The sequence below is a fragment of the Meriones unguiculatus genome, chromosome 2 (genome assembly GCF_030254825.1).
Source record: "Meriones unguiculatus strain TT.TT164.6M chromosome 2, Bangor_MerUng_6.1, whole genome shotgun sequence".
Lineage (NCBI taxonomy): Eukaryota > Metazoa > Chordata > Mammalia > Rodentia > Muridae > Meriones > Meriones unguiculatus.
Window position 1 is genome coordinate 102,300,203 of NC_083350.1, and position 27,726 is coordinate 102,327,928.

Sequence of the window (27,726 nt, forward strand, 5' to 3'; positions counted from 1 at the left end):
CCAAAGGATACTAAATATGGCCTTTCACTTATAATAGGGATGGTTTCTAAGACAGATGATAGACCACTTGCCCAAGGTCACTCACCTTGAGGTCAAAGCAGGCTGTTCTTTGCTGAACCCTTGTTCTACAGTTTTATCCTGCTTGTTGAGGGAAGTGGAGGAATGAAAGGGAAGCCTGAAGACCAGCCAAAAACGCCATTCAAGATGAGAGGCCTGAAAGGGTCAATGATAAGTTACCAAGATGTATTGTGAAGCAGCAGTTTTTTTCCAGTCTGGAAATGGTCAGGGCAAGCAGCCCACGTAATGACTGCCTCTGATGACAGGCCAGCTCTGCTAGCATGCTAAAGAAGGGAGAGGAGCCTCATCCTCAGCTTCACTGGAAAAGCAAAGCAAAACAAAACCTTCCAAACGACACAGAATGTATTGAGCAGTTTGAGCAACACAGAGGCGATGGTCAGAACTGAATCTCAGCTTTGCCCCTTCTTCAGCTCTGGAGCCTGAGCAGCTTTCCTGTCCCATGCCTCAGTTTCTCCGTTTATTATCCATGATGCTGGAGTGGAACCACCCCTTGGGGAAGCTGTGAACTTGAAATGTAGTATGGATAGAAGCTGTGCCTGTAGCGTGCTCAGGGCTCTGTGGGTAGCAGGCTCTTGTTACAGAGGCTGAGGAGAGAGACTGTCTCTCAGAGACTCAGAAACCCCCACTGCTTGGCAGGAGCCAGAAGTCAGTGGCCCAAGATCAACTTCAGCAGCCTGATGAGCTTGTGATAGTTTCCTAACTCCGCAGAGGGTCCGGGATGGGCTGTCGCTCACAAGTGGAGCACCTTCCTAGCATGGCCACTAGACCCTTACACACATAAGCGTTTGTCTTCAGAGTCCATCTAAGGTTTCCATGTGTGGTGCTCCTGATGGAGACAGGTCTTAGGGCGAGGCCTTATCAGACAAGAATAGAAACATTTCCTTCTAGAAAAATCTTCTGTGCACATGCATGCCACGGGGCATGTGGAGGTCAGAAGAAAAGCTTGTGGAGTCAGTTCTTTCCTTTCACTTGTACCTGAATTCTGGGATTGAACTGAGGTCCCCAGCTTGCATGGCAAACACCTTCACCTGCTGATCTCACCAGCCCAGAGCCATTTTCTTTGGATACCAGATGGGCTGCCAACATTGAGAGGGCTTGTTATTTAGAGTAAATAGCAAGGTACTCTGTTCTTCCTGCAAGGATACAGAATAAATTGATTTCCAGGGCAGGTTTTCAAATAAGCGCTGAGCCCTTCATGCGGCTCTGTTATGTCTCAGTGAGATCTGAATAGCTCATGAGAGTTTTATGTTGTCCTACTGCCAGCTTAATAAAGTTAGGCTTGGCAGTTTTTAGAAGAGTGTGCAAGTGATTAACTGAGTAAGTGGTGAATCTAATGGTGGCTGCTTGGACGGCAAAACATTTGGGAACATCAGCAAAGACGTCCCGATGGGATGTAGAGGATGCCCGAGGAGAGATAGGAAAAGACATTCAGCCCACTTCTGACCGTAGCATTCTGACCACTTCAGGCAGTAGCTTGCTTTCTTCCTTGCTGGAAATGGGATGAGAGAGAAGGTGGCTGTCCATGCTTACTGCCATCTGGCCGGGGAATATGGGAAGCAAGAGCTACTCCTTCATCAGGCTTGCGCTCTTCTCCCACTTTTCTTTTCTTGTTTTGTTTGATACGGGGTTTTGCTATGGAGCTCTGGATGACCTGGAACTCACTATGTCATCTAGACTGGCTTTAAACTCACAGACATCCTCCCGCCTCAGCATCCTGAGTGGTAAAATTACAGTGTGCCCCCCCCACCTTCAGCTACCATAGCTCCTCTTTATTTCCTTCTTATACAAACCTATCTTCTTCCTAAAGGTTGTGGAATCATGACCTTCTGGACATGAGCTCATTTTTTTTCTGTGGCTTGGGACATGAGACTGAGGAGAAGACCCCCCCCCCCCACACACACACACAGGGGAGTGCTCCCATGCGTACCCCAGCGCAGCAGCTCTCAGCCTTCCTAATGCTGTGGCCCTTTAATACTGTTATCACGTTGTGGTGACCCCAACAGTAAAATTATTTTCATTGCTATTCCATAACTGTATTGTTGCTACTGTTATGAACCATAATATAAATGTCAGTGTTTTTCGGTGGTCTTAGGTGACTCCTGTGAAAGGGTTGTTCAAGCCCCAAAGGGGCCATGTGTAACCCCCGGGTTGGGAACCACTACTAGAGAGGGTCCTCACTAGCCTTTGGTAATTTCCTTGCAATTCTTGTCCTTAGAATTCCAGGGAGGTCTCTAGTGGTGCCCACAAGCTCATTTATAGGGTTTGGAGGCATATTTGAGGATATTTTATAGTTGGAGGTCACCACAACATGATACATTTTTATGCCTTTTATCACTGTGATAAGAGGCGCAGTCCTGGAAACGTGGGACTGTGGGACCAGGGAAGTCGTCACTATAGCTCTTTCCCAAAAGAAATTCCTCAGTTCCCACATCCAGAAACGCTGGTGGGGCCTCGGCAGGAGGGACTCCTTTGCTTCTGGACAGCACAGGGTGGCTGGAGTGCCCAGCAGTGTGGGCTCTTGATGTGGCTGCACTGAAACTGTGGAGCCTCAGTTTCCACTTTTAGAGAGTGCTCTGTGCTTGGGGCACTCTGATTAATATGGGGTTACGGAAGCGATGGGGCTACACTTGGGAGATCAGCTCTCAGAAGGAGCCGTGGCTTCATTTTCGCTCTCTTCCTGCGGGAAGCCAACTTTCATGTCATGAGGACACCCACCCCTGTGGAGAGTACCAGGCAAGGAAACTGAGGCTGTTTGCCAACAGCTCTGGAAACCAGGAATCTAGCAGGCAGAGCTTGCAGCCACAGCCAAACCTTTAGGCGAACTCAGCCCAAGTCCATACCTAGATCCCCTAAGCCAGAGTAGCAAGGTAAGTGGCTCTGGATTCTTGAGCCTCCGAGACTTTGAGATAGTAAATGTTTCTTGTTTCCAATCAGTGTTTGTGAAATGACTTGTTAGGTAGCAGCTGGAGATCATTATAAACATGGAGCTCATTTTCAAGTGACATCTTCAGCAGTGGTTATATGCTAATTTCATCATATGATAGTATATGTTAGTTTGAACCCCATCCCCACAGACTGCTCTCTGTGCATTTAGGAGGTTACTGGCTTCCGAAATTACTTGAAATGCAGTGAGCCTTAGTTTCTTCCTCTGTAAAATGGGTATAACAACAGATCACTGGGTTCAGATCACGTGGCACCTTGTCCATGGCAGGGTGCTCCATAAACGAGTAACCTAAGATCATGAATATATACCTAGCCAGGCATAGTGGCACACGGCTTTAATCCCAGCACTTGGGAGGCAGGTCTCCTTGAGTTCAAGGACAGCCAGGCCTACATCGTGAGATCCTGTCTTGGGGGAAGAAAGTACATTACATATATTCAGCCTTCTTGGTTCTTGGTTCCTCTCCCAATGTTCCAGCCCTTTCTTTTCTTGCCTCCTTAGATACCTGTAACATACAGGCTTAGGGCTTTTCTGACTCTCACTGTACTGCACAGAGATGGATTGCCTCAAGATCTTCTGCGCTGATAATAAGCACCAAAGAAGAAAGAGGAACTTCCAGTCTTTGTTTCCATAGCACCTGACACCAAATAAATAAGAAAACGAGCTGCTTCTGGGGTATTTGCACATAAGCCATCATCAGCGTGCAGTGTCACCTAATGATTCACTCTCGTCTCCCGCCGCACAGGGTGACATTCAAAAGCAAAAGATTATGGCAGAATTTGCTTACTCCAGCTCTGCCTGCCTGCCACAGGAAGCCGGTGGCTTTGCTGTCGACTTGCTGTGGTAGAGAACAGTCCTCACTTGCATGTTTTTCTCATACGTACAAACCACCTAACAGTCAGAATCTCTTCCAATAGTTGGAATGTAGGTGACAATCTGAGATTCATTAACTTGAATTTATGATTCACATTATTTCCCAGGACATGAATCCTCAGAAATCATTAAACATTTTTCTGTAGTGTTGCAAGCACAGCAGAAAGACAGGGAATGAGATTGTCTGACTTATGTCCAAATCTAAATTTCAGGATTTATGAGCTGTGGATCTGCCCAGCTGTGGCCCCAGCTGTTTCGTCCCTATGTGTTCATTTATCCCCCCACCCCCCGCATCGGGTGACAATGAAGACTAGCAGAGAAAACCCACCCCCGACCAGCTTCCAGGAATCTCGGCCTCCATTCTGTTTTTGGTGTCTGCCTATTTTCCAGATGGATAATAGCTGCCCATCATCTGTCAGGCGAGATGCTCAGCAGGGCTAAATCCACAAACAAGGCGTTGTCTCCTCCCCGAGGGATCCCTGAGGGCTGACGGTGGAGGTCTGTGCACTGGTGACTGGAGAATACGCATCTCTCAGACATGACGTCACTGGGTTAAGTTCTGAGCACTGATTCTAGGCCAGCTCCCTCTGGTGATTGCATCTTTCCAGCTGGCAGGTTTGGAGGCCACAGACCGGTCCAGTGTGCTGTTTGCTCTCTGTTTTGCTTTGCCAAGGGAAATCTGAGGGCTTGTTATTCTGCTGTTAAAACATTAATTAGTTATTCTTGCAGCAAACATCATGTAAGCCCAAGCTAGTCATTTTAATTCCCCCTCTGCAGAGGCTGAGGGGAAGAGAAGCCAAGTCGAGCATGAGCTTAGTGGTCCCCACCAAAAAGCAAGTGGAGCTCACCAGCATCTCACTCCGCAGAAGGCCCCACCCCCACGGCAGGAGCATCAGCTGGACAGGAGAGCCCTAGAAACCGGAAGAACGCAGCTTGCCCTTGTGACTCAGCGCCTTTACTTGTACCTCTTGATGAAATCTCTCCAGTCCTTCCACCCCACCCCACAGGAAGCCCCATCACACTGCCTGTCCATTACACCGCAAAGGTGAAAGACGGTCTTTAGAAATGTGTGACTCAACAGAAGTGAGGCACAGCTAAGAGAAAGTTACAACACAAAATTACGGATCTCTGGAAAATACAAGCATCCAATACTTGTAAAGAAAGAACGGCATATGCATTCTTAAACAGTCGCGTGCCCAAGAATCGATCAACATGTGGAGCATTTTGCAGTAGCTACGAGAACTCCAATTTGTTCACATTTGTAGAACAATGCCACTTATAGGACTCCATCTGGATGATATAATAATGACAATATGTGCAAGGGTGTGGGTTGTTATTTTTTCATAATAGCCGAGAGAGAGAGAGAGAGAGAGAGAGAGAGAGAGAGAGAGAGAGAGGACAATTGACGTATCTTTGAACAAGAGAACAGTTAGTGACAGCCTTGTTTGGCTATGCAGTGACATCCCGTCCAGCCTTGAAATGATGCGTTTTGGAAGAGAGTTATGATGCCTATAAGATGTTCATGCCCCCTGGTTAGATGAAAAGAACAGAATACAAATCAATCAAAATAGAATGCTTCCAATTTTGTGTGATAAATATTTACATAAAAGCAATTTGGCAGCTGCTGTCTCTAGATTATTTTCATCTTTAGTTTGTATTACTTGTGGACTTCCAACTTTTCCACAAAGAAGATATCCTACCTTTGTAGTTCTTAAAGCCATGAAAAAGCAAGCTCAGGCTGACTTGTCTGAGGCTGTGAAGAGATTCCCTCAGGCTTCGGTTTCCAGGATTCGGGTAGCAGGGAGGTCAACAGGAGGCAACAGAGTAGGTGTCCTGATGTTGACAGTTTCTTAGCCTCTTGTGCCAGAGCAGCACTGGCTCTCGATTCCCCTGATTGGAGCTCTCTAAAGCAGCAGCCTTCTTTCTGGGTCAGATGACTAGCTCTGCCTTGGTGTTGGAGTATTATTTGAGTCCTGAGGTTCTGTGCCTCTCCAGAGGTGTCCCTGCACACCATGCGCTTTCTAAGTAAACCATTATTAATCTCACTTCAGATTTGCAATTGGGGTTTACCATTCATTTCAATCAGGAGCTCTGTCTGAAAATTGGCCTTCTTCTTGGTGGGTTGGGATTTCTACCCACTGAACAGTAGATGGGGGCTGGTCCTCCAGGAGCTGGTATGCCAGAGTCCACAGGTCCAAGTGGTGTCCATAAGGGTTGTGTGTAGAAGGCTTGTTTGGTGGCTCCAAACAAGGTCTGGGAAATCTGCATTTGAAGACACTGACGTAGGTGTTCTTGGGCTCTGGGCATACACTGGAGACCCCCACAGACCTTGAAAGATATCTACTCGCACTAGATCATAACTAGAGGAGATACACCTTTTATGTATGCTTTGGAACCAGGGAACATACTAGCCAACAGTAGAACAGTTACAGTGCAGCTTTGGGAGCTTGGTCTACAGGGGTGAGGAGTTCTAGGTTCAAATCCTAATTCAACCGCCATGCTAGCTGATTTTATGTCAACTTGACACAAGACAGAGTCATTGGAGAGGAGCGAGCCTTGGTTGAGAAAATGCCTCTATAAGATTGGGCTGTGCGTAAGCCTTTGGCGAATTTTCTTAATTGATAATTGATGTGGCAGGGCCCAGCCCATTGTGGGTGGGGCCACCCCTGGGCCGGTGGTTTGGGTTCTAGGAGCAAGCCACTGAGCAGCACCCTTCCATGGCCTCTGCATCAGCTCCTGTCTCCAAATTCCTGTCTTGTTTGAGTTCCTGTCCTGACATCCTTTATAATGGATAATGATGCTAAAGTATAAACCAAATAAACCTTTTCCTCCCCCAGTTGCCTCAGTCATGGCGTTTCATCCCCAATTAGGACCCACCTTCATCAAGCTACTTCCCAACCTGGTGCCTCAGGTCTCTAATAAATTGATACTGTGTAATATCATCTCTCTTCTAGTGTATTATAAACTGATATAATGTATGGTGTCTGAAACAGTGTGAGACAGTTATTGATACTGGAACACAGAAAGGATTAGTGGCTACAATAAGGATTTGTCATCAAAATTTTAAGTATGATAATAGTTCTGTGATTATGTTTCTAAAAATGAGTCCCTATCTCTTCGCCATACATTCTTATCGTCCTGTGGAGTTGCTACAGAATTCCCTGTGGGGAGGGAGGTAATGTCTAGGAATATAGTCATGAGTCAGTAATTATTAAAGCTGGATAATAGTTACATGGGGATTTGTTTTCAAAATTCTCTTTGTTAGGTTTGAAGTTTTCACAAAACAGAGTTTGAAGTTCCCACACTGAGAAATGTTTGGTGGGAGCTGAGGCCACACCTCACCATTAGCTTCTTGAGAAGCTAATGGGCTCCTACACCTTCCCTGTGTGATGGTCACTGTGCCACCTTGATGCATGGGAAGCCCTCCCCCTTTCCTGGTGGCCAGTTTACAGAGCCACCTGCTGTCAGGAGCAGTGGGTGTTGTGCTGTCATGGCAACGGAGTGCTGGACTTGGTGGCTTTGAGCCTAACAGGACTTTCTCAGATCAGGTCTCTTATGGAGATAAATTCACTGGACAACATGGCTTGCTTATAGGCTAGGCTTGGGGCCTTTAATGGCATTTGTGTCTTTGGGGGGGGGTCAAGGGTAGAGTGGAAGAAAGAGTTATTTGGTGGGAAAACAGAGGTGGCCACTGATTGCTTCCTTGAAAGCCAAGTGTCTGTGACACTATCGGAAAGCTTCTGCATGTATGTAGCAGGAGGATTGGGCAAATCTCTGTGATTTTTTTCTAAACCCAGCATGGAGTTTTAATAACTTTCTGAGTCAGTAAACTCGTCTTTACTAGAGAAAGCCAGGAATGTGTAGAAAAAGCAGAGACGATGTAAAAATCGCCCTGGTTCTGTCCCCACCAAGTTCACTTCTTTAAACATCTAACTGTTGTTTTCAAGCACAAACTCCATGCGTATTTTGTGGAACACTTAGTTCATCGGTTACATCAGCCAGTGAAGGTATGGCAGGTGAAGGCCTGGCCCCTGACCTCCATAGCTGTCCTCCTAGCAGCACAGATAATGCCCTACAGGTTTATGTGGCACATTCCTTGGGAGGCTGATGCCTTCTACCTATTGGTAAAATCTGCTGTGTTTTGGTGCCATTTGGGGGTTGGATTTGAATGTTATTTCTTAAGTACAAAGACGCTTCGGGAAGCTGTATTAGTTACTCTTCTGTCGATGTGCTAGATTAGCATGACAAGGGCAACTTGCAGAAGAAAACAATTACTTGGGCTTAACGTTTCCAGAGTGTTCAAGTCCATCATGGTGGGGACAGCATGGCTGTGGGCAGCCATGATGGCTGTGGGCAGCCATGATGGCTGGAGCAGCTAACTGAGAGCTCCCAACTTGAACCACAACTATGAAGCAGAGAGAGCAAATTCTCAAAGCCCACCCTCAGTGAGATACTTGCCCTCCTAAACAGTCCCAAACAGTGCGACCAGCTGGGGACCAAGTGTTCAAATGCCCTAGACTATGGGAGACATTTCTCACTCAAACTACCACAGAAGCTAGGAAGGAAACGAGGAAAATCAGTGTAAAGCCTTCAGACCAGATGTCTCCACCATGTTCAGTTTCTTTGACTATCTCAGACACATCAGCAGTGACATCAGCAGTGACTGCACGGAGCAACCTCTCTGCTCTTTGACCTGCTTTCTTCAGGTCACCGCCGCCAGAACCATAATAAACAATATGGCAGCTACAGAGAAGGAAGGCTGGTATGGGAGAAAACATTATCAGGGAATTGGGGAGCAGCCCTCTTTCCCAATACCTCCTCAACAGGAGCTGTGCGAAATGCTAGAAGTACTCTATAAACTTCTGACAAAAGGGCTCTGAGGAGAGATCAGGGAGGGAGAGACAGAGACACCCGGTCCCGAAGGCCACTTCCTTTTCTTTCGGCATATAGAGGGACGCCTACTTTACTCATAGAACTCCCCATCCTTTGAGGCCTTCTCCACTCACACCACGTCTAATAAGGGGAGTCTCAGCCTGCCTGACAGAGTGCCCTGCCTCCCGGCACAGGGCACCATCCTGCAACCTCGCCTCCAGCAGGGGAATCTGAGTCTGTAGCTGAAAGACTCCTGAGCAGGACTCCTGCACGTGACATGGAGAGGGCGTCCCCACCTCTCTTCCAAATGAACGCAAGGTTGGTTTCAGTAGCAACCACTCGAGTCTCAGGCTTCACAGAGGGTCAGCCCGATGGTGCTAGCTGCACACAGGCCTTTCCTGACCCCCTTTTCTAAGGAAGGTCCTACTTATACTGGGCAGCTGTGGTGTAGGCGTACTTTTTAAATTGTATTTTTCCTACCTGTATGAACCGGAATTTCTTTGCCGTCCTTGTAACTGAATCTTTTGAAAAAGGCCCTGAGCCTACTCTTGCAAGGAGAATTTGTTTCTTGTCCAAGTACAAGAAACAGACACGGAAGAAGAAATAAATATTATTGGTGGCATGGATTTGCAGTTTCCTAGCTCTCAGGGAACTCGGGCCTGAACAAACATAGCTTTACCTGGGTGTTGTCCAGAGAGACGGTTGGAAGTGGAGAATCGAAACAAGAGGAAACTAACAAATAAATAAGTAACCAATGCTCAAAGTTTGGATTAGACAAAGAGAAAGAAATTTTAATTTCCTAATAGGAATGGGCTCCAGAGGAGCTGCCAAGAGGGGCGCACACAGGGCTCCAGGCTCGGTGGGTTGGAAGGAAGGTGCAGGAATGCCACCCCAGGTCTCTGCAGTTCTTTAAGGGCTGTGGGTGCTGGAGGTATGGAATTATCTTTCTGCATCATAGAAAGGGATTGAACTGATACTGTGTGTGAAAATAAACAAAAGATGTGTTTTTCTTTAAGGAAACACTTTCAGAAACCAACGCAAAGGATTATCTGCTGAGAGAGGTGGTTAGGTCTCTTTCTCTGCTCTGATTCGGTTGCCAGGTATCTATCCTTAAAGTCCTTGAAGGGGTCAAGCCTTTCTACACACACTGTGGCTAACTCTGGTTGGAGTGCTCCATGTAACCTTGCCTGAGTCCCGATTCCACCTTGGCCTTTGAACCAGCTGAGTCTCAAGCTTCACTGAGGGTCAGTCCGATTGTGATAGCTGCAAACAGGTCATTCCTCATCCCCTTCTCTAAGGAAGGTCCTGCTTGTAAGGGGCAGCTGCGGTCATTTTTAAAATCCCTACTCCACCCCAATCCCTTCCAACACCTCAACACCGGGTAGGAGAGAGAAAGGGTTAGTGGGAGAGGGGGCACAGTTCTTTCTTAGCTGCTTCCTGCTGGTTAGGGTCGTCGGGTTCTATGGATCCGGTGCAATCCTGATTTCCGGAGATCGCCAACTTCTTGTCTCACAACAGCAACCAGGAGCAGCAAGGTGGAAGTAGGAGCAGCCTTGCTCTTTCTCCTCCTCCACACTCTCTGGGCTCTGGCATTTATTCTCTTTCTAGCGTCCTCAGATTTAAACTATCTGCAGCTGGCAAAGAGCTCCTCTCAGAACCCGCACAAAGCAAATAGTCTGCTGCTGTGGACCATCTGACTCAGTCCCACGTCCCACACATGGGACCAAAACAAAAACTTGTTTATATTCACAACACTGTGGCAAATGCCAGCCATCAGGGAGGGGGAGGGGGCTGTGTGACTCAGATGCGTTCCTGTCTATTCATATATGAGGTTCTTCCGTGCCACGTACGTTAACATGGAAGAAGCAGTTAAAGAAAGAGTGTAACATCCTTGCAGACCAAAGAGAACAACGTGTGTAACTGTGGGTAGAGAGATGAAGGAAAGCCTCACCGAAGCAGCCTTTGACCAAGACCCAAGAAGGTGACACACACTGTGGGGAAGATGGTGATCGTTGTCAGGCTAAAGAAACCAGGTGAGTGGCTGGCTGGTGAGTGGCTGGCTGGTGAGTGGCTGGCTGGTGAGTGGCTGGCTGGATGACTGAGCAGTTAAGATTCACTCTGCTCTTGTGGATGGCTGGAGTTCAGCTCGCCATGCTCAGGTCAGGGTGCACACAGCTGCCCATGACTCTAGCTCCAGGGGATCCGGCTCCTCTGGCCTCTGTGTCCCCTCACAGACACATGATTAAAATAAAATAAGAATTGGGGGGGGGTGCTGGAGAGATGACCCCAGGGGGTGTGTTCTCCTCCAGAGAACCTGGGCTCACCTCCCAGCCCCCACATGACGGCTCACAGCCATCTATACACCAATCTCAGGAGATCCAACGTCCATTTCTGGCCTCTGTGAGCACCAGGCATGTGGTCACATATCTGCATGCAGGTAAAACAGCTATACTTATAAAATAAAATTGAAATTAAAAACCCACAAAACTTTTAAAGAAAGTGTGAATAAAAAAATGGCGGGGAACTATTTGGTCAATGCTGGTTCCTAAGAGGGACTCCCATGACTACCATAAAGTAGTTGGCGACACACTGGTAAGGGATTTCTCTACATTGTGTACCGTAGTGGCAATAGATGTTACTGAAGGCAGCATGGGATCGCCACAGGTGACAGCAGAGCCACAGGTGGGCAATGCTAAAACACTGGACTCTACGAGGAGTCATAGCTTAATATATGTAAAATTGTTCGTGTGTGTGTGTGTCTGTCTGTCTGTCTGTCTGTCTATCTGTCTGAGGACAAGTTTCAGAAGTTGATTGTCTCCTTCCAGCTTGTAGGTCCAGGGGAGCAAAGTCAGCTCCTCAACCCTGGTGGCATCTCAGCAGCTCTCAATAAATGGTTTTTGTGAAAGGGGATTGAGGAGATACAGTCCTTAAAATGTTCGACAAACATCCAGGAGACTAACGTTACATATGGCAGGGAATGCAATTTCCCCTAGCATTTAGATAACCACAGCAAACTTTATTTTGCTCCTGGAAGGTGGAACTCTTTCAAAGAAACATTGTAAAGGAAGCCTTCTACCGTTAATATTGTTTTCCCTTGCAAACAGCTGGAGAACCAAGAGCAGAGCTCGGGTCACGCTCAGCCCGCCCCCATCACCACCTGCTGTGCCTCCTTACATCTCCACGGCCGCTCTCTGTGTTTGCCAGCAGGTGGCAGCAGCGCTGTCCGTGCCACAGTTGTTTCCGGTTAGACATTTACTCTTGAAACCCCACACAGCACTGTATTCATTATAGGATCATTACAGGCAAAGCTAGGGAACAGAGGTGAGGGGAAGAGAGCCGAGGGAAGGCCACCATCTGTGGATAACCGCTACTGTGCGAGGCCTGCCTTCGCCTGAGCTAGTTCCACGGTTCACAATTAACACGTCATTTTCAGCAGCTGTCAGCGACTTCGATGATCCCAGAGCATCAGAGATGAGGACCAGCGATAAAGCAGGTCTCACTAAAGTGGTGGCTCTCAACCTTCCCTGCTGCAACCCTTTAATACACTCCTCATATGTGGGGACCCCCAACCGTAAAATCAATTTAGTTGCTACTTCGTAATGGAAATTTTGCTGTTGTTTTGAATGGTAATGTAAATCTCTGTGTTTTCCGATTGTCTTAGGCGACACCTGTCTTCGCCACCACCCCAAGGGTTGCAACCTGCAGGCTGAGAACAGTGCACGTCAGGCACAAACACACACAAATGAGCAGGTGCTTGCCCTGGGTTGCAAAGGGTAGCTGGAAGGCCCAGCTATTACTTCTTGGTGCTCAAACAGCCATCCACCAGAAGGCTGTCCCCGAGCTGGCATTTTTAATTCATATTCATTATGTATGCATATCGCTCATTGGAAGTAGAATCACTTGATTCATTGATAGATACAAATTTCATAACCTTTCCTCATTAATAACATGTTACAAATATGTCGGAATCAGTGTGCCTCTACGTTTCAGTGGTTACTTAGTGTTCCATTGTAGCATATAACGACCATGTGGTTTTTACAACTTCCAGCTCCAATAAGCATCATTACAGAGCTTATCTTTGCACATGCGTCTGTGTATACGTGTTTTGTTAGGGTGCATTCCTGGACGCGGGGCTGGGGAATCGAGTATGCTCATTTTTAAAGGCATCTTAAAGGTGATTTCTGATTACTTTCAGAAAGAATGTAGCAATCTCCACTCCCACCGGCATCTGCTCCCTAACACGCTCTCCCACACTGGAAAGAATTTAGTAAGTGTTGCCTCTCCAGCTGGTTACAAGAAAGTTTTCGTTGGTCTTGCTGATGAAGTTAGTGGGGTTGTTGTTGTTGTTAATATGTTCCTGCTTTGCATTCATCCTTTAATTACTACTTCCAGTGTGGCAGTGTAGGCAAATTAATTTGTCATATGCCTATCCTATTGGTTGCCAGGTGCCCTCACATTCCTGTTTGTTTGTTTGGAAAGTGCAAACCCCAGTCAGAGCAGTTCAGATCATGACATTTCCGACTGAAGCCCCAGCCCAAAGGTGAGGGCAATGGTTGAGGCCTGTCACTTCTGGTGTCCCTCTAAGGGCCGGGGACACTGTGTGTAAGGGGTGAGGGGACACTCTGGCTGCCCGGCTGTTGAGGTAGGGTGGTGGGGGTCTTGAGTCCTCGGCATTTAAACCTGCCACAGTAATATTAATATAAAACAATATGAAATGAGACTTTAGAATCTTGAATTAATTTGATGGATGTAGACAGCCAAAGAGGTAATTGAAGCACCAGAGGGGCACTTTCTCAGCAGAATCTTCTAGTTTTCTTGTCTAGAACTGATTAGATTAGCAAGGAAATCGCTCTCTCTCTCCGGTGCCCTGCTGATGTGTTTGAGAAAGTCACACAGGGGGCTGTATCTCCTCCCTCCACCTCATCCACCGGATCCATCTTTACAGATTTGGATCCTGGCCAGGACAGCTGTTCCCAGAGAACTTTCCTGAGTTTCTCCGATATCTAAAAAGAGGACAAACTTCAGTGAGGGTGACCCCCAGGCCCACAGACCTGTTGCCTGATGTTTCTAAAAAAAAAAAAAAAAAAAAAAAAAAGGCAAAACCTCCAAGTGAGACCTGTGTTTGGAGCTGGGGCCTGGAACAGAAATACATGAAAGGATAAAAATCTTCATAAACTGGCACAGAAGTACCAATGACTATCACTGGACGTTTCCTACAGGAGTGGCCTTCAAAGAGCCACTGAAGAGAAAAGCTGGTACAGGAGGTGCTGGGGCGAGGAGGCATGCTTTGGTCTGAAATTGGCCCTGGGAGAGGATGGCTTCTCCGGGGCTCTTTCCACGGTGCCATTAGCCTTGGTAATTGAGTAATTTGTAGAAATGGGAGTTTTCATGACTTCCTCTGGAGTATGTATCCAGGTGTTCTGCTTGGTGTGGGGAGAATGTTGCTCTCCCTCTACTTTCTGGCCACTCTGGCAGGGTGAGGGAGAGGTTTAAGGGAAGGATGGCTCTTCTGGGCCACCTTCCTCTCTCGCTCCACCCACTCCAAGAGCCTTTGCCTTTCAGTCCCCAGCTCTTCTGCATCCATGTTGCCCGTGGCACTCCCACATTCTCTCCCCCTCAGATTGACAACACTGTCTCCTAGAAGCCTTCCTGGGTGCATGCCTTCAAACGGGAACTGCCCCACTCTCCCTGGAACCTGAGAGTCAGTAACCATCTTTGAATATCGGTATATATCACCAGGCGGCTCTCTACTAACTTACACCCCCACCGTTAAGCCACCATGCTGGAGGTACCCAGCCCCATCCAAAGTGTCACTTTCCCAGAAAGGCCCGTCCTACCTAACACCTGAACTGCTGGCAGTTGGGGGTGGGGGCGGCACTCAAAGGTTTGTCTGAATAATTATTAAACCATCTGTCTACCACTGGGACTTGAGAATTGTTTTTCTTCTCCCTTTATGTTTTTTTTTTTCTTTCTTTTTCTGATTTCAGAAGGCCCAGGTGTGTACTATGTAAAATTCCACTCCGTAGGAATGCTGGGCATGAAGGAAGTACGTGATGTCGCACGGCCCTCTCTGGGACTCTGGGCCTCTGGGCAGACCTCCTGTGAGCATGCAGAGTGGATACCATCATAGCACCACCTGCATCCCTGTCTTCTCTTTTGAGTTTTGTGTCCTAGCACCTGACATGTGTCATGTCCTTAAGTCAGGATTTTTCACTTGAATTAAGGGGAAGTTAGGTCCTCAGAAAACAGGTCAGGTTACCCACACACCTGTAACAGATCCTGCGGTGGCCTGGGGATGTCTTCTGTGCTTCAACTCTTTCCAGAGGGGTGGCTTGCGTGGCCGCTGTCCCAGTGCCAGGCCCTCACCCGCGCTCCTGTGGCGGAGACCCCCTTTCATCTAAATGGCTTGTCTTCACAGCTCTTAGGATCTCCGTGGCTCCTGTGGGAAAGCAGGAGTGGGGAAGCTGTTAGTTGAGGCAACCTGGCCTGCCTGCGTGATCTGTTACCCTGTGTGTCCGTCATCCACCGCTCCGCACTCCCGAAGTCAGTATCCCAGCCAGGCACTGTGAAATGAAAAGAGGAGCCAGGCCCTCCTCACAGCCCATCAACAGAAATAGCTGCCATCTATTGAGTGCCCAGGGCATAGTGGAGGTTTTAGTGCCATTTGATCCTCCTCCAAACCCTGTGAGGAGAATACTGAGCCTCTCCCAGGTGACTCCCCAGGGAGACCAGCTACAAAACGGTGGTGCCTGACTTTGGATCCAGGTCTTTCTGGTTATAAATTGTCCAGGTTCCTTTCTCCCTGTTCCACTTTGGAACAGAGACATTAGATCTTGCTGAAAAGTTTGGACTCTTTTCTTGTTCACTCAAAGGCACCTGGAACCCTCAAGAAGCCACCTCATCTTTGTGAATTCATCTCCATGTCTAGAATCAGAGCTGCTTGGAGAAGAGAGGGGCAGGGTTCACATGCTCCTGGGAGCTGCTGCCAGAGCCCATGGCTGTGTTCTCACCACTGCAGTGAGACACGTCCGCATTTCGATGTATGAGTGAAAGGCCTGCTGCTTTGGGTTTAGATGCATGTACAGTGAGACTCAAACAGGATTCACTGTCTAAGTGAGTTATAAACCGGATCCACATCATGAAGGTAGGCTGGTCTGTGGGCCCTTTGAGTACATACAGAGCCAGCTTTCTCTCTGAAGACCTAGGCTGTCTCGGAGAGCCCTTCTTGATGGTATCCACCCTATTCATACAACCAAACATTTCTCTAATTACTACTGACCTACAGAAGAAAGGAGATAGGTGTCCAAAGTTACTCAGAAATTTTGAGGACATACTTGTGACATCATATCTTGCCTAAAATTTCCAGTGAAGACTGGGAATGCAAGAAGACATATTACTGTGCCTTTGGTAAGGTGTGCTAATGCCTATTAGGTGTCTGTGTGTGTGTGTGTGTGTGTGTGTGTGTGTGTGACGTTTACCTTGTGGATCACCCAAAAGGTGTTTGAAAGAGAATCAGTGAATCAGTCCTCTTGTTCCTCTTTTAAAGCAAAAGAAACTTTGTTTCCCTGAGTGTCCTGCCCCGCAAACATTTAGGTGGAGGTTGGCACCATTCCTTAGACCCTTGGTAGCTTTGTTTCAAGTTGGATGCTGTCAGAGGTGGGGAGTTGTCTTAGCTCTCCTGAAACCTTATCTCCACCAGTTTCTGCAGCCATGTTGTCTTCCTCCTGTCCTAGGGGGCTCTGGAGGGCAGCTCATTTCAGTCACTGTGTAGAGACTGTCACAGCTCAACCTACTCTGCAGGCCTCCTTTCTGGACATACAGTACTTTGTTTCTTCATTTTTGGAGCATTCAGGGTGGAAACTGCTTTGGTAGTCTCCTCCACTCCCAGGTGGTCCCAGGCTTTGCCCACACAGTGCAACACTGAGCATGCTGGCTGGCTCTCAGGTTTGCTGTGCACATCTTCATTGCTTATTTGGTTCGTGGCCTGATCCCAAGATTTGTTTCTGCAGAGGGGTGTTTTTCCCCATGTGTGTCATCTCTCAGGGTCTCAGTGTGAAACATCCTGGCTTCTCAACTCCACAGTCATGCCTTGCTGTTTCCACAACCATCCTGAGATCAGGCTGAAGCCACGGTTTTTCCCTACCCTTTCCTCTCACTTGGGTTGCTTTGGGCTTCTGATCAGCTGTTTGTCCCTGGCTTGGCGTGTAACTCGGGCAGCACCGTCACAGAGCACCACAGTGTCTGCACATCGTTGTCGGTGGCTGAGGTTTGGCAGTCACCCCCAGCCTCTCTGCGCTCCGGATTTATCAGAGTGCAGTATTTATGCCATGCGACTCTCACTTGGGCCAAGAGTCTTCAATCAGCCTTGTGACTTCGGTTGCCAAGGAAACAATGCCTGGTGGGACCTGAAGATTTACAACCTGTTCCCAGGCTGCAAGGATTCCTCCAGAATTCTTGCTGACACAGTTTACTCCCGTAAACTCTCAGCCCTGTGGGGGATATAAATCTCTGCTCGTCTCTGCACAATTCATTTCTCCTGGATCCAAGGTCTAGAACAGGTGTTCAGAGAAGGTGGGCTGCGGGGGTTCATGAGCTCCTGGAGATGAAAAGCTCTGCCTAGAGATTTACAGCCATCTTCTCACAGGAAGGTCTCAAAGCGGGATCGCCTCGGGCAGACTGTGTCAGTGCTCCGAGGCTGTAGAAAGCAAGAAGGGTACAGCATCTTTCCACATTGAAATGAGAGGAAGCGCATAAGCTGCTTACCGGAGGGGACACAGGCGTGTGCACATTAGCCACCACCGTATTGTCCAAACCTCTGCTGATGTGTGTCACCCTTTGCTACTTAGACTTAGGAGACCTGTAATAGTTTCCAACATCTTATAGCCTTTTTGCTGCACCGGGAGTCTTCGTTAGGCTAATGGGTTGGTCAGGTTTTCATTGCTGCGATAAAACAACTGAGCGTGGTGCTGGGGAGAAGGCTCCCTCCGTAAAGCATGCCGTTCAGCCACGGAGACCAGAGTTCAGATCCCCAGACACCACATAAAATGTCAGGCGCGGCTGCATGTACGCCTAACTCCAATTTGGGAGGGTTGGGACAAGTGGATCCCTGAAGCATGACGGACAGCCAGCTTAGCCAAACTGACGAGCTCTGGGGTCATCAAGAGATCCTGTCAATCAATCAGTCAATCAATCAATCAATCAATCGGTGGAGAGCAGTTAAAGAAAGATACTCTCTGTCCATCTCCAGCCTCCATGGGCACATGTGAACTCACATGTACACACCTGCACCCACTCACAAGTGCATGTGACACACACACACACACACACACACACACTGCACATGCACCTGTGCACATCATTTTAAGAGAGGAAAGGTTTATTTTGCCTTATGGTTTCTGAGGCCTCTGTGCATCACGGGCAGGAAGGTGTTAGCACGTCAGAGGAGAGAGGAAGCAGAAAGGGAGAAAGGGCCTCCGCCACCAGCCTTGCTCTTCTTGGCTCTCCTCGTCACCCACAGGCCCCCTGCCTACAGCATTGTGTCACCTATATCCTGAGTGTGTCTCCCCACCTTAGGCAATGCTCTCTGGAAACACACCCACAGGCACACCAGAGGAACACTCTGCTATTGTGGGCACTGCTCAGTCCAATCAGATTGACAGGATTACAGGTCACAGCTACTTCAAGTGGCGTTCAGTCACAGGTGGCTGGCATCACTGCTCTCCCTTCTTACAGGTGCAGAAACCAGTGCTCAGCAGAGACCAAGCTAATCCAAGTCATCAGACGCAGAAATATGGACCCAGCCCTCAGTGGGATGGACAGCAGATCCCAAGGAAAGCAAACAGTGCAGACTGAGATGCAGGTGTCTGGGAACAAGTGACACCTCCATGTTCACCACAGGCAGGGGTCGGTCAAGTGGGAGGGCAGGCTCCCAGAGCATTGCAGGCAGAGGCAGGAGGACAGACTGCTGCCTAGAGGCAGAGGGAGTCTGGGAATCGGGTACCTCCTGGCAAAAGAGGTTGAGAGATAAGCATGAACCCGAGACAGGAGGGATGGCCCCCTTTAGCCCCTTAGAAAGGAAGACGAATATATGAAGGAAGTGGGAAGAAACAGAGAGAAAAGTGACTTGGGACCCATTGGGCCACTTTGCAATTCATGCAGGCACTTAAAATCATGTTGAGGGAGACTCCCAGTGTGGGGTGAATTCTGCTGCTAGTGGTGACACAATTGTATAAACCTGCCATCCAGCAAGACTGCAGCTGGGTAAACTACTAACTCACAAAAGACAAGACTTAGAAGAGGAGAAGCCACAGTGACAGATCTCAAAGCTTGTTTCCATGTGTTCTGTGGAGAGTTTTGCTTCAGTCGATAGTTGTTGATGATATGTTGCCTGAGTACTCAACCTCACAGCATCCTGGAAGCTTCCGGCCCCTTTACTTCCAACTCATCTATTAACATGTTAGTTATTAACACAGTGCCTCTTCCAGGCACTGTGCTTTATCAAGTACCAATTGTGTGTTTGTGTGTGTGGGGGGGGCTCTCAAGGCCCCAGACACCGCCAACCTTACCCCAGCTCCCCAGACAGCACCAGCTGTCCACAGCTGTATCAAATGTACCTCCTTCTTTGTTAAATGTGAGGTGAAAGAAGAGGCAGGGCCAACTAGAACACAAGGCTCTGCCCAGGGCCTAGAAAGAATGGAGCAAGGGAATTACATAACCGGCAATGGAGGTGTCACCTGACCTGACTTATTACTCTTTGAAGTCTGTGCTTCTTCACAGTTGCCTGGCTTCTCAGACCCCCACGGGGATGGAAGGCTTTGCTCTCTGTGTGTTCTCAAGAAGCTAACTGGAAAGCCGCCTGCTCCCTCAGCTCAGCAAAGAAAAACTGGCATCTGACATTAGCCTGAGCACGCCAGGAGCAGCCTGTGCCCATCCATGTTTTGTTTTGTTGTACGTGTTCTGTACATTTCCGTTGGATGCTCTTCCTGAGGACCTGAGTTCCATCCCCAGCACCCGGATGGTAGCTCAGAGAAGCCTGTAACTCCAGTACCAGAGGATACAACACCCTCTTTGGGCTTCTGTGGCTACCAGGCACACGTGCACAGATACACTTGCAGGCAAAAGTCTTGTACACGTAAAAAGAGGAGAGAAGATATCTGAGATTTGAAGTATATTAATATACATATAGAGAGTATGGATATGAAATAAGAATGAAGGGCACAGAATTCCATTCCCTTTGCTGTGTTTAAAACTATTTATACATAATATATGTGTGTGTGTGTATATATATATATATATATATATACATATATAATTTTATTGTTGTTGTTTGTTGATACAAAGTATCATGTAGTCCAGGCTAGACTCTCACTCAGTGTGTAGCTAAAGCTACTCCTGAACTCAATAATCAAAACCATTGCAGATGTTGGTAAGTACCCTGGGGAAAGTTGCAGGGAACCATGGTGGTCAGGGAAGCATGTGAACTATTTTAAATTGATGACTGGAGAAGACCGTTCTGAGGAGGCCCTGTTGGAACAGCTGTGAAGGACCAGTGAGAGCCCTTACACTCATTGGGGAGATGGCTTTTCAGGCAGTGACCTTTGTAGGGCCAGGGTACACTTGGTTGGACGGAAGCCCGAATGTCCAGTACCTAGAGGGTGGTCGTGGGGTTCTGCCTTTGGTGTCTTTCTTCATGTTTTCTGTTCTTTGTCTCCATTCCTTTAGAATGTTTTTCTTCTCGGAGATCAGCTTATCTCTCTGGCCTCTGTTTTCCACTCATTTGTCTTCTAGCTGTCCTCCAAGCTCTCACTGATGCCCTGTTTAAATTCTTGTCTGAGAAGCTTTTTTGCTGAGACAGACTAGGCTACAGCACTGCAAAGATCTGTGTGGGTTAAAGAGTAGTGTCCCGCCAAGTGACGCTCCACTGCTTTGGAAAGAAACTAGAGTACTGAAATCAGCTGTCCAGCCTGCATCCTCCCAGCCTGCATCCTCCCAGCCTGCATCCTTCCAGCCTGCATCCTTCCAGCCTGCATCCTTCCAGCCTGCATCCTCCCAGCCTGCATCCTCCCAGCCTGCATCCTCCCAGCCTGCATCCTCCCAGCCTGCATCCTCCCAGCCTGCATCCTTCCATCCTGCAGTCCTTCCAGCCTGCATCCTTCCAGCCTGCATCCTCCCAGCCTGCATCCTCCCAGCCTGCATCCTCCCAGCCTGCATCCTCCCAGCCTGCATCCTCCCAGCCTGCATCCTCCCAGCCTGCATCCTTCCATCCTGCAGTCCTTCCAGCCTGCATCCTTCCAGCCTGCATCCTCCCAGCCTGCATCCTCCCAGCCTGCATCCTCCCAGCCTGCATCCTCCCAGCCTGCATCCTCCCAGCCTGCATCCTCCCAGCCTGCATCCTTCCAGCCTGCATCCTTCCAGCCTGCATCCTCCCAGCCTGCATCCTTCCAGCCTGCATCCTCCCAGCCTGCATCCTCCCAGCCTGCATCCTTCCAGCCTGCATCCTTCCATCCTGCAGTCCTTCCAGCCTGCATCCTCCCAGCCTGCATCCTTCCAGCCTGCATCCTTCCAGCCTGCATCCTTCCAGCCTGCATCCTTCCAGCCTGCATCCTTCCAGCCTGCATCCTTCCAGCCTGCATCCTTCCAGCCTGCATCCTTCCATCCTGCAGTCCTTCCAGCCTGCATCCTCCCAGCCTGCATCCTTCCAGCCTGCATCCTTCCAGCCTGCATCCTTCCAGCCTGCATCCTCCCAGCCTGCATCCTTCCATCCTGCAGTCCTTCCAGCCTGCATCCTCCCAGCCTGCATCCTTCCAGCCTGCATCCTCCCAGCCTGCATCCTCCCAGCCTGCATCCTTCCAGCCTGCATCCTTCCATCCTGCAGTCCTTCCAGCCTGCATCCTTCCAGCCTGCATCCTTCCAGCCTGCATCCTTCCAGCCTGCATCCTTCCAGCCTGCATCCTTCCAGCCTGCATCCTTCCAGCCTGCATCCTTCCAGCCTGCATCCTTCCAGCCTGCATCCTTCCAGCCTGCATCCTTCCAGCCTGCATCCTTCCAGCCTGCAGTCCACACCTTCAGTTATTTGTCACAAGGTGAACCAGATGCTAGTTATAAAAGGAACCTAAGAAACTGAAACAAGAAGTAAGTAGTAATGAGGTTTTGGTTTTAGCCTTTTTTTTTTAAATTAAAAAAAAAAAAAGTCATTCCCTGTATGAGGATATTGCCAAGTTCTTAACAGTTTTAAGCCCTTTGCTGAGAAATTCTATCTGTAGTAGTTTATGCCAAGAAACTAATTACATATATATACGAAATTTTTGTGTATAAAAATTTCCACGCATTGTTAAAAGAATTAAGTGGAAAAGTCATGTAAACAACAAAAATACGGTGGCAAGGGCTGCTGATGCTTCCCTTCCATCCTGTTGGCCAAAAGAATGTCATGTACAACCTCTGTTTGCAAAGGATACTAATAAAGTGTTAAGCTTTGCAAATGGACAGAGGAGATAAGGATTGGATGTGAGTGTTGGATTGAGGCAGGGGTGAGATCTTGAGAACAGAAGGAGGGGAAGGGCCCCCAAACAAGAATCCAGTTGAAGCATCTGCCAGCAAAGGCCCAAGAATTCAGCACAACTAACAACTGCTCAAGGTCCCTCCCTTTCCGAGTAGAGGCCGGCGGCTGCCTAGGGATTTCATCTGGAACCCCATGTTCAGGGAAAGGGTGTGGCCACTTAAACTCCTGTGGCGCTGGTGGTTCCTGGTTTTAGCCTGTCGGATTTTAATCCATCCAAAGCCTCCTCCTTCTTCCACTGCATGCTCTGGGTTCCCTGACAGGTGCTACATGTTGTCCCCATTTAAACTACTGACATAGAAGGGTGTATGTATTCGTGGAAGACTCAGTCAGTCGTTTATTAATCAGTTATTGATCTCCAGAGCCACCTCATTTATCAAAAGAGGAAAAAGGACCAGAAGGATTGCTTAGCGACCCTTTGAGATGTAACTTGAGAATCCCCAGAATGTTCTGTCTGGCCAGTGCTGAACAGTTAATTCCGACTCTCTTGAAGAGCCTGTACCTGTGCTCGAGTATGTCCTATTCTCTACGACTTTCTCTTGGGTGTGTATTACGTCCTTCTCAACAACGATGGTCCCCCTTAATCCTCTCACCACAGCCTTCCTCCTTAATGTAAAATCTCCCGATGCTGCTTCAGACTGGCTAGGCCTAAAATCCTTTCATATATTGAAGCCATGACTCCTGGTTTGGCCTGAGTTGAGGTTCCCAAAAAAAGTAGGTGGAACTCTTATATTTATGGTTGTGAGCCTAGCCTCTAACAGCTGAGCCATCTCTCTAGCCCAAAAGCAGTTCTACATGAACCTCCGTGCTTAAAGTCTTGTGCTTTACCAGCTGAGGCCAGATGTCCTCTGGAAGACTTCACCCAGCAGTGGATCTAAGCAGACGCTGAGACGCACAGCCAAACTTTGGGCAGAGCATTGGGAGTCCTATGGAAGAGTGAGGAGATAGAAGGACCCGGAGGGGACAGAGGCTCCACAAGGAGACCAACAAAGCCAACAAATCTGGGCCCAGCGGGGCCTGCAGAGACTGATGCACCAACCAAAGACCATTCATAGAGAGAACCTAGGCCCCCTGCTCAGATGTAGCCGATAGGCAGCTCTGTCTCCATACGGGTTCCCTACTAGGGGAGCAAGGGCTGTCTCTGACATGGAGTCTGTTGCCCACTCTTTGATCACTTCCTCTGGCAGGTGGCCCTAGCCAGGACACAGAGGAAGAGGATGCAGGCAGGCCTACTGAGACTTGATAGGCTGGGGTCAGATGGGAGAGGAGGAGGGCTTCCCCTCTCTGAGGACTAGGGGAAGGGAACAGGGAGAAAAAAGGGAAGGAGGGTGTGACCAGGAGGAGAAGAGGAAGGGGCTTACAAATGGAATGTAAAGGGAATAAATTATTTTAAAAAAAATTAGGTGGAACTCCTCAAGATGCTGTGGGTGACAAGGTGGAGCTATGTCCAGTTCCCTCACTGCTGATAGGATCAGCAAACCTCAGGGTCTGTCACCCTCTGTTGGCTTGCGTGGCATGGCTAGGTTAAGATGTAGAAAACAAAACATTTAGCCCCTGCCAGGGACAACCGCAGGCCTCGGAAGAAGTCAGGACACGACAGCCAGAGAATCTAAAGGTCCATGTTTAACTTGACGCGGTCCCCACAGAAATCAGTGCTATTTTTAAAAGGTGATTCATTTTAAATTAGAAAGGAGTTTCATTTTTTTTAAAAATATTAGTGTTTTATATAGTACAAATGCAAATGATCCTCAACTCTCTACCAGCCCCTTTTAAAGTCCTGAAGCACTGGGTAATGGGGTTATAAATGAGATTATTTCTCCTTTTTGTGTTTAAAAGAAGACATTTTCTGTAATGAGCAGATATCAGATTTACATAAAACCCCTAGAGCTCATTAACGTTTACATCAAGGCAAACAGAAAATTGTTTAGAGGTTTTACATTTGTGCTCACCTCCTCATTATGGACTCATTCCAAGCCCCTCCTCTCTAGAGGCACAGCTTGCCAGGCTCTGGTGACCCCGCTCCAGCACTGTGGTATCCACCACACTTAAAAATGACAGTGTTCTCTGTGGGGACCCCTTCAAGTCCGGCTGTCACATCCTGACTTCCTCCTCCTCCTTCCACATCATTTTGTCTCTGACAGGTGGTAATTGCTGTGTCTCCGTTTAAATTATTAGTACTTGAGGTTATACATTTATGGAAGGGTCGTTCATTCATTCACTCATTAATCAATTACTGAACAAATATTCACTGCCAGCACTGCATTAGGGGTGCAAAGATGAAAATATGGCCCTTATAAGGCTCAAGTTGGCACGGGCTCGGGAAGGAGCCCAATGCATAAGCAGTGACAGCACAGAGATCCTTGGCACCATGAGGGGTAGGCTTAGAACATAAGGCTCACTAACCTGGCTTTATAGGGTGTGGGGGGGAGGGGTGGGGGGTACCTCTACGGCGAGTTCAACAAAGAAGTCACTCCAGGGAGACATCTGCAAAGGAAACAGTACCAAGTTAGAAAGAGGGGGTGAAGGAAATAGACGGAGGATTCCAGGTGAGGGAAGGCAATTTCAAGCCTTCTCCAAGCAAGGCCGAGAGCTGCATTTTAGTGTTCTTTTTCCTGATAAAGAGATGTCATTACATAAGATTAGGAGCACTTAATAGGTTCATAGATTCTCCAAAACAGTTTGTTTTCCTTGCACTATGTTGCCAAACCATTTTTTTTTCCTCTTGAGCCTTGGACCTTAGGTTAATCTCCTGACACTGAATTATGTGACAGAGGTGAATTCATACTTTTTAAATAGTTTTTAATTTCATTTTTCATATGTGGTCTGTGAAGAGACGGCACAGTGTTTGAGAGCACTTTCTGCTTTTGTAGAGGACCTGGGTTCCCAGCACCTACATGGCAGCTCACAACTACCTATAACTTTAGCTCCAGAAGATGCAATGCCCTGTGGCCTCTGTGGGCACCTGCACAGATGTGGTACAAATAAAAAGTCATGGAGATGCACATACATGCATACAAATAAAATGAGTAAATTTTAAAAAATTATCATACTACCTTTTAGAGCAGATTTAAAATTCAGAATGGAATTTAACCTTGGAGTGTTTTCCTTGGTTCATTCCAGATGGCATGATGTAAGGAAAGGAGACATGAAGGCTGGGTCTGAGGTGTTTTACCTGCATGGATGTCTTTGTACCTCATACCTGTAGTGCTCATGTAGGTCAGAAGAAAGTATTGGGACTAGAGTCACAGATGGTTGTGAGCTGCTGCGTGGGTGCAGGGAATAGAATCTGGGCCCTCTAGAGGAGGAGCCAGCGTTCTCAAAGCTGAGCCGTCTCCTCAGAGCCCTAACCTTGATGTTGGAGGAAGCCGCACAGGTGCATGGAGTGGTTAGTGTCTTTAACACTCGTGCATTTTGTTGCACAGTAGTAGTGCCTTTTTAAAAAGCCCCGGGCATCAATTTCTCCTGCTTGGGCTGGATTTCAGCTGCTCTCAACATGTGTCTCTGCCCTTGCACTTAGTATACCATGTCACTGATGGCTTGCCTTTTGTGGAATTTGTGTCCCTGAGTCTCTGTAAGGGACCAATGACCCACTGTCTGTGTGACTGGAGGAAGGCAGGACAGCAGAAAAAAATTTTTTTTTTCCAAGGTGATAATCCTGTCTCATCCAGCACCTGATAATAAGCGCATTATACACACATACAGGCTTTGTTCCTATCAGCACCCACTGAAATAATTTAGTAGCATACTGATTAGTCTAAAGTGCATTAAAGTGTGTATCATTCTCAAGAGAATAAATGTTGTATGACCTCACTATATAAAGTACCTGGAGTAACGACACTGGGAGAAACAGAAGTTTCTGCTATGGTTGCCGTCACCTGGGCAGGGAAAAGGGGTATTGTTTGATAGCTGTGGAGCTTCTGATTGGGTTGAAGAATAAATTCTGGAGTTGGATGCTGTTGGTCATAGGGCAGCGTCTGAGTATTCTCAGTGCCACAGAGGTGTATGCTTAAAAATGGCTAAAATACTGGACTTTATTTTTAAATTTAATGTATGTGTATGGGTATTTTGCTTGCACATATTTTTGTGTACCAGGTGTGTGCCCTGTATGTAAGGAGGCCAGGAGAGGGTGTCAGATCCCCTGGAGCTGGAGTTACAGGCTGCTGGGAGCTGCCATGTTGGTCCTGGGAACCAGACAGGGGTCCGTGGAAGGACATGCCTGTTCTTAACTGCTGAGCCATCTCTCTAGCCCCTAAAGTGTTAAAGTTTAGATTGTGCATATTTCACTATAACTTCAAAAACGTTCTAATATTCTCATGCTTGTGAGTCATCGCGAAGGTAACTATCAGCGAATCTCGCCAGCTCCTGCTCTGTAAAGGAACTGAAGCCTCCCTCCTGGGTTTCCTGGGTCTCCTGGGTCTCCTGGGCTCCTCCTCCCTTAGACACTGCCAGAGCAGCCTGCTGTGAGCCAGGGAGACAGCATTGAGCTCTTGGCTGGCCCAGGCTTTGTGCCAGGCTCCGGAAGCACAAAGAAACACAGTTGCAAATGTCTGGTGAGAGATGCAGACCAATCAACACAGCATTTCCACACAGAGTAGGAGGGGCCGGGCTGGGGTGGCTGGGGTGGCTGGGGCAGGCAGCTGGGCAGGAAGGCTTCTGTGGAGAGATGAGGGACACACGAGGGTTAACCTGCCGGGTGGGGGCAGAAGCCAGACAGCACCCCCTCTTCCCTAGCGCTCCCTTTACTTCTCTGTTTGCTGGCTCTCTTCCTTCAGCTAGAGTGCACTCTTTCCCTCCCTATGAAAGCCTCCCTGTATTTCAAGTGCCAGCTGAGATGCCACCTGCCTTCTGGAAAGAGGTGCTTCAACCCAGCCAAAATTAATCTCGCCTTCTCCTGAGCTCCCCCAGCCACCTCTTATATCTCCATTTAGCACATATTTCATCCTGTCAGGTAATACAGCCTTTTGTAGTCCTCGCCCCCTGGTTGGATATATTTTGGGAATTTATATTTCTAAGTGAGACATGCCGACTAGAGCCAGCCATAGCAGAAAAGAATCACTCACCAGTGCAGACGCTTCCCCGTCTCTGCTCCACTTCTCTCTCCTCTTCCTGCTTCCCAATCCTCCCGGAAGGGCGTGTTACTCTGCTTCCTGACCTGTCAACAGAATGACTGAGAGAATCAACTGAGGAAAAGTTTAGACTGAGAGGTTTCCCTGCATGCTCATTTGGTCCTGTGAACCAAATGGGTTCATTTGGGTGCCTCTAGAAGGGTAGGAGAGCGCGTTGGCAGTATGGTGGTGCGAAGATGCCCACCACTTGGTGGCCAGGAGCAACAAGAGAGGAAAGATTGGGGTCCAAACATTTCCTGGTAGGCCCCGCCTCTTACAGGTTCCACCACAGACTGGAGGTG

The 27,726-nt window shown here is 48.2% G+C and overlaps 1 protein-coding gene and 1 long non-coding RNA gene across 2 annotated transcripts in view; one reads left to right on the plus strand and one right to left on the minus strand.

Annotated features, from left to right (window-relative positions):
* Tmcc3 (transmembrane and coiled-coil domain family 3) overlaps positions 1 to 27,726 on the plus strand; it is a 252,993-nt gene that overhangs the window by 70,020 nt on the left and 155,247 nt on the right. The gene's annotated exons all lie outside the window — the stretch shown is intronic.
* Positions 86 to 27,434, minus strand: LOC132652168 (uncharacterized). Its single transcript, XR_009589645.1, has 3 exons — positions 27,380 to 27,434; positions 15,032 to 15,203; positions 86 to 213 (listed from the first exon to the last, which is right to left on the minus strand). It is a non-coding gene; the product is annotated as an uncharacterized LOC132652168 (long non-coding RNA).